Here is a 6,599-nt window from a genome sequence, read left to right on the forward strand (position 1 = left end):
ATTGATGGGCAAAACTGGAAAGTTACACCCGACCCATAGACTCGATTATGATACTGCACTTGGTGTCGGATTGGGCTATCTTTGATGTACCAATCAGTGAGATCCTTAGCGGGGGTCAAAACCTGGGTATGTTGGGACAGTCGGAGAATTCATCTGAGTGGGTGATCATAGTGACAGGATCAGCCCCTTTGTCGGACAAAGGTAATGATCGGGGATGCACTCTCACGGATGGAAACCAAGACTGCCGGCAGCCGATTTCAACTGTTGAGATTTGTTTTGCAAAATACATTTTATATATGATATAAAAGTATATATATGGTTTCTAAAATGTTTGCAAAAGGTTTTAATTCCCGGGATCCATATGAGTGGAGAGTGCAACACTGTTCCTTGCAGCCGAGGGAGAGGTGCTCTCTTGTCGGGTAGTGTATGATAATTATGGGCTGAGAGGTTAAGTGTAAGACCATTGAGGATAATACCTGATGGGCTAATCTTGCATCTGCCCACAGTCCCTGGGTGTTACAAGGTGGCTTGGCCCAGGGACCTCTAGGGTAAGTGTTGGGCCCGTAGAGCCCATTTGATGGGTTTCAGTGGGTGCACTGTCTTTAACAATGTATTCGGCCAGGCCTTGTAACAAAGGTTGGGCCGAACCCATGTGGCTGATGTGTAGATCAATGCTTGGGTCCCACGCCAAAGAAGGAAGCCCAACTGGGCAGTAGTTAAGAGGGTTAAGTGAGCACATAAGCTTAATGGGCCTAAAGCCCAATTCGAACTGGGCTGTTTATTTAGTTAATAAAGGGGCGAATTCTGAAGTGGATCAGCTAATAGGATTGGGCTTAGACCCTATCCACTTAGAGAGTCCAAGATCTAAATAAGATTTAGATCTGGAAACCTCCTAATCAGATTAGGAGATGGCTGATCTGATCTCCAGATAAGATAAGGATTATCACTTATCACTTAAAGGGACTTCTAACCCAAATATGATTTGGATTAACAACTCCTAATCTGATTAGGAGCTGATCCCTTTAAGATTATAAAAGAAGAAGGGGGCGGCAGCCTAAAAGATATACACACAGATCATCAGATTTTCTTTAGTGCTGAAATCAAGAAGAGAGAATTCTGCTCCCTGCAAATACTTTATTGCCGCCTCCCTGTTCTTGCCACCCTGTTTGCCAATTCGATCTCCAGTTGTGGGAGAAGTCAAGATTGGATCTTGACATCAGTCCTTTGAGAAAGGATTGAAAGGAAGCTGTGCTCACGTACCATCTTGCTAATTCTTGCGAAGGACAGAGTTCTTGGAGAAGAACACTGCTGATTCTGCTCCACCTGCACTGCGCCATCTTCAGTGGGAGCAGTCTTTGGATTCTTCCTTGGGCGTGAACACCTTCGTTGGGAGATATTACTTCTCCATATCAGGTATAATCCTTCCCACTTCTTTTTGGTTCAGATCTGGTTCAGTTTATGGTTCAGAATTGATCCTTGAAAATATGCTTTTCTAAATGGGGAATATGACTCCTAGTTGATGGGAGAGAAAATTTTTTGAAATTTGCCCCTTATTCCGCAATCTTTTGGGCGTCCGCCACTTGGCTCGGGGAGCCGGCGATGATCCCCGGTCGGATGTGGAATGGTGAAAGCTAGACCGCCACTTGGCTCGGGGAGCAGACCGATGCAGATTGCGGCGGCGCCCCAAGCCCGGGTTGTCGCGTTATGCCCGTGGAAATGTCATCGTTGCGATCATGGAAGGGAGCACGCGCCCTTAGGCATGCCTTGGCACCTGCGTGTGAAGGGATGAGAGATCCATCCTATGGACGCCCAAAGATTGCGGAATAAGGGGCGAATTTCAAAAATTTTATCTCTTCCTTCAACTGGGAATTGTATTCCCTATTTACAAAATCATATTTTCAAGGATCAATCTTGAACCATAAACTGAACCAGATCTGAACCAAAAGGAGTGGGAGAGGATTATACCTGATACGGAGAAATACTATCTCCCAATGGAGGTGTTCACGCCCGAGGAAGGATCCAAAATCTGCTCCCACTGAAGATGGCGCAGTGAAGGATGGAGCAGAATCAGCAATGTTCTTCAAAAGAACTTGACCCTTCGCAAGAATCAACTGGACGGCTTGTGAGTACAGCTCCAACCAATCTTTTCCCAAAAGATTGAGATCAAGATCAAATCTTGATTGCTCCCAAGAACTGGAGATCGAACTGAAGGAATGTAAATGGCAGGAAGGTGGCGGCAGGAGAGAATTCACAGTATGCAGGAAATCTCTCAATCTCTCTTTCTTTAAGAGAAGAATGCTGTTGATGATATAAAAGTCTGCCGCCCCCTTCCCCTTTTATAATCTCAAAGGGATCAGCTCCTAATCAGATTAGGAGTTGCTAATCCAAATCATATTTGGGTTAGAAGACCCTTAGTGATAAGGGATAATCCTTATCTTATCTGCAAATCAGATCAGCTGTCTCCTAATCTAATTAGGAGGTTTCCAGATCTAAATCTTATTTAGATCTTGGACTCTCTGAGTGGATAGGGTCTAAGCCCAATCCATTTAGCTGACCCACTTCAGAATTCGCCCCCTTTAAATGACTGATCAAATCAGCCCAGTTCGAAATGGGCTTAAGGCCCATTAAGGTTATGTACTCAAAAACCTTCCAAATTGCTGCCCAGTTGGGCTTCCTTGTATGGCGTCGGACCCAAGCATTGATCTACACATCAGCCACATGGGTTCAGCCCAGCCTTTGCTACAAGGCCTAGCCGAATGCACTGCTGAAGACAGTGTACCCTCTGAAACCCATCAAATGAGCTCTATGGGCCCAACACTTACACTAAGTGGTCCCTTGGCCAAGCCACCTTGTAAGACCCAGGGACTGTGGGCAGATGCAAGATTAGCCCATCAGGTGTTATCCTCAATGGTCTTACAGTTAACCTCTCAGCCCATAATGATCATACACTGCCCAACAAGAGAGGACCTCTCCCTCGGCTGCAAGGGACAGTGTTGCACTCTCCACTCATATGGATCCCGGGAATTAAAACCTTCTTGCAAACAATTTAGAAACCATACATTTATACATTTATATTTATATAAAATATATTTTGCAAAACAAATCTCAACAGTTTAAATCGGCTGCCGGCAGTCTTGGTTTCCATCAGTGAGAGTGCATCCCCGATCATTACCTTTGTCCGACAAAGGGGCTGATCCTGTCACTATGATCACCCACTCAGATGAATTCTCCGACTGTCCCAACATACCCAGGTTTTGACCCCCGCTAACGATCTAACTGATTGGTACATCAAAGACAGCCCAATCCGACACCTAGTGTAGTATCATAATCGAGTCTAGGGGTCGGGTGTAACTTTCCAGTTTTGCCCATCAATCTCCAAGGTCCAGGGCAATACTGGAAATCTGGTCCAGTTCAAAGATTCAATTAATCCTACACTTTGTATGTGCCTAGGGTCTCACCCTGGCAGCTGAGACAGGCCACCCCAACCGACTTGGTGGCACCACAGTGTCAGCCTTGTCAGGATAGGTCTCCCCAGACCGACCCACTGGCTGTGAACATTCTAAACTAACACGAGTCTCATTAAGTGTCCAGTTTAAGGGTATTACACAGAAACATACCAAGGGAACATGAATCAAATATGTATCTTTATTCCTTTACAATAAACTCATAAAGTACTGTTAGACAGTTTTGTATGCCCTTAGCTTCAATCATTTTGATGTACTTTTGTTATTTAGTGGAAATAAATAAAGTGCATGTTTGATTCATGTTGTTTGGTTTAATTCTGTGTAAAACCCTAAAACTGGACATTTGTAGAGACTCATGTTAGTTTTAAATGTTCACAGCCGTTGGATAAGTCTGGGGAGATTTATCCTGCCAAGGCTGATACTGGTGTGCCACCAAGTGTTGGGATGGCCTGTCTCAGCCATCAGGGTAAGACCCGAGGCACATACAGCATGGGATTACTTGAATCCTTGAACCGGACCAGATTTCCAGTCTTGCCCTGGACCTTGGAGATAGATGGACAAAACTGGAAAGTTACACCTGACCCCTAGACTCGATTATGACACTTCACTAGGTGCTGGATCAGGCTGCCTTTGATATGCCAATCAGTGAGATCCTTAGTGGGGATCAAAACCTGGGTATGTTGGGGCAGTTTGAGAATTCATCTGAGTGGGTGGTCATAGTGACAGAATCAGCCACTTTGTCGGACAAAGGGTAATGATCGGGAATGCACTCTCTCTGATGGAAACCAAACTGCCGGCAGTTGATTTCAATCGTTGGAATTTTGTTTTTGCAAAATTAATATATTTACATATATATGTACGGTTTCAAAATGTTTGCAAATGGTTTTAATTCCCGGGATCCATGTGAGAGGAGAGTGCGGCACTGTTCCTTGCAGCAGAGGGAGAGGTCCTCTCTTGTCGGGCAGTGCTTGATCATTAAGGGCTGAGAGGTTAAGTGTAAGACCATTTTGGATAATACCTGATGGGCTAATCTTGCACCTGCCCACAGTCCCTGGGTTTTTATAAGATGGCTTGGCCCAGGGACCACTTAATGTAAGTGTTGGGCCCATAGGGTTCATACGATGGACTCAAGGGGTTCATTGAGATTTTCAGTGAATTCGGCTGGGCCTTGTATTAAAGGCTGGGCCGAACCCATGTGGCTGGTGTGTAGATCAATGCTTGGGTCCCACGCCATACAAAGAAGCCCAACTGGGCAGCAGATTGGAAACTAATTAAACACTGAATACTTAATGGGCCAAAAGCCCATTTCGAGGTGGGCTGATATGATCACCCATCAATGGGGCGAATTTGATATTGAAGTTAGCAAAAAGGATTGGGCTCTTAGCCTTATCCACTCTTAGAGACCAAATTCAAATCAGATTTGAATCTGGTAACCTCCTGATAAGATCAGGAGTAAGCTGACTCTATCTGGGAAAGGGATTAAGATTATCCCCTATCCAAATACTGATTTGGATTGGGATAACTCCTAATTAGGAGATTTCTTAATCAAGAAGAAAGGAGGAGATTTTAGTATGTACCAAGAGGGAGAGAAATCAGATTTCGATCCAAGGGGTTTTGGTAAGCAAGAAGGGTTCCTGCGATTTGAGATTAGATCTCATACTCTCCAGAAAAGAAAACAGTTCAGCCTTTTCGTTTCTAGAGATCTCCTCCTGCCGCCGCCATCTGCATTATTGCAAGATTTGATCTTTGCAGAAAAGAAAGTCAAGAAACTAGTTCTTGACATCAGTCTTGCAAGAAAGACTGAAAGAATTCAGTGTTTAGTACATTCAGGGGATTCTTGCGAAGGATCCAGTGTGTAGGACGCACCCTGCTGGTTCTGTCCCATCCACAGCTGTGTCATCTTCAGCAGGGACAGATCTTGGAGCATTCTTTGGGCGTGAACACCAACTTTGGGAGATACTGCTTCTCCGGATCAGGTATAATCCTCCCATTTTTTTGGTACAGATCTGGTTTGATTAGGGTTCAAGTAGATCCTTGAATATTGTATTCTAAATTCAGGGAATATGATTCCCAGTTGGGAGAAGGTAGGAAATTTTTGAAATTCGCCCCACCCATTCCGCAACCTTTATGGCGTCCATTAGATGGATCCTACCATTCTCTCAGTGGTATCAGAGCCACAGGTTTGAATCTTGAACCAAAAGAAAATCAGATCTGACCCTGCGCAGATGGATAGAAGGTGTTCTTTCAAGATTTGCGCAGATTGTTTTCTTTTTCCAAGAAACTGTTTCTTGTTAAGGGCGATTGATCTGAAATTAATTTCTATTAAATCCAAAATTTATTTGGAATTGTTCTTTATTTATTTTGATTTAATGGACTGTTCAAACCTGGAGATCGCAGTGCAGTTTTAGCGCAGATGGTCTGCGCACCCTTTTTTCTTTTCTATTTATTTATTTCATTCAATTCGGTCTGTAAATATTTTTTTTATTTTATTTTAGACTGAATGTATAGGATTTGATCAAGAATGTAATTAATAGAAATATGATTTCTGTTTTTTTTCTTGATTAAAGAAGATGGAAGGAGATGGCGGCGCTGGAGATTTGCAGATGGAGAAATCGTTTTCTGCGATTTGCAGTTTATGAAACTGCAACCCTTGTGATTAACCTCTGTTTTGCAGGTGGTGCGAACAGTCCATAATTGTTTAGTGTTTGCTAGAAATCAAAACTATTAATTTCAGATCATTCAATAATTAATTCTTGAATTGAAAATCAGTTTTGGACCATTTCGGACTAGATTGAACCAAAACTGTTTGGACCGAATCTGGGTTTCGAAAGGGGCTGTTCTCAGTCCAATTGTCTCACACTTTTGTTCCAAATCTGATGTTCAATTACAGGGATTAATTCGGCCCACCTGTAAAGCCCAGTTTTAAAGGGTTAAAACTGCAAAAGCCCATTATTGTGAGATAAGCTGTATGGGCCGAACTGCTATCTGCGATTCAGCCCATACACCTAGTGGACATTAATCGTTAATGACTTGGTTTTTAAATGGGCTGTTGAATGGGCTTTACAGCAATTAATTGATTGGATCAATTCCTCCTTTACATGTGATGTTTGGATGTTTGATGTGCTGCGACCATGG

The sequence above is a fragment of the Nelumbo nucifera genome, chromosome 2 (genome assembly GCF_055504915.1).
Source record: "Nelumbo nucifera cultivar China Antique chromosome 2, China Antique-T2T, whole genome shotgun sequence".
Lineage (NCBI taxonomy): Eukaryota > Viridiplantae > Streptophyta > Magnoliopsida > Proteales > Nelumbonaceae > Nelumbo > Nelumbo nucifera.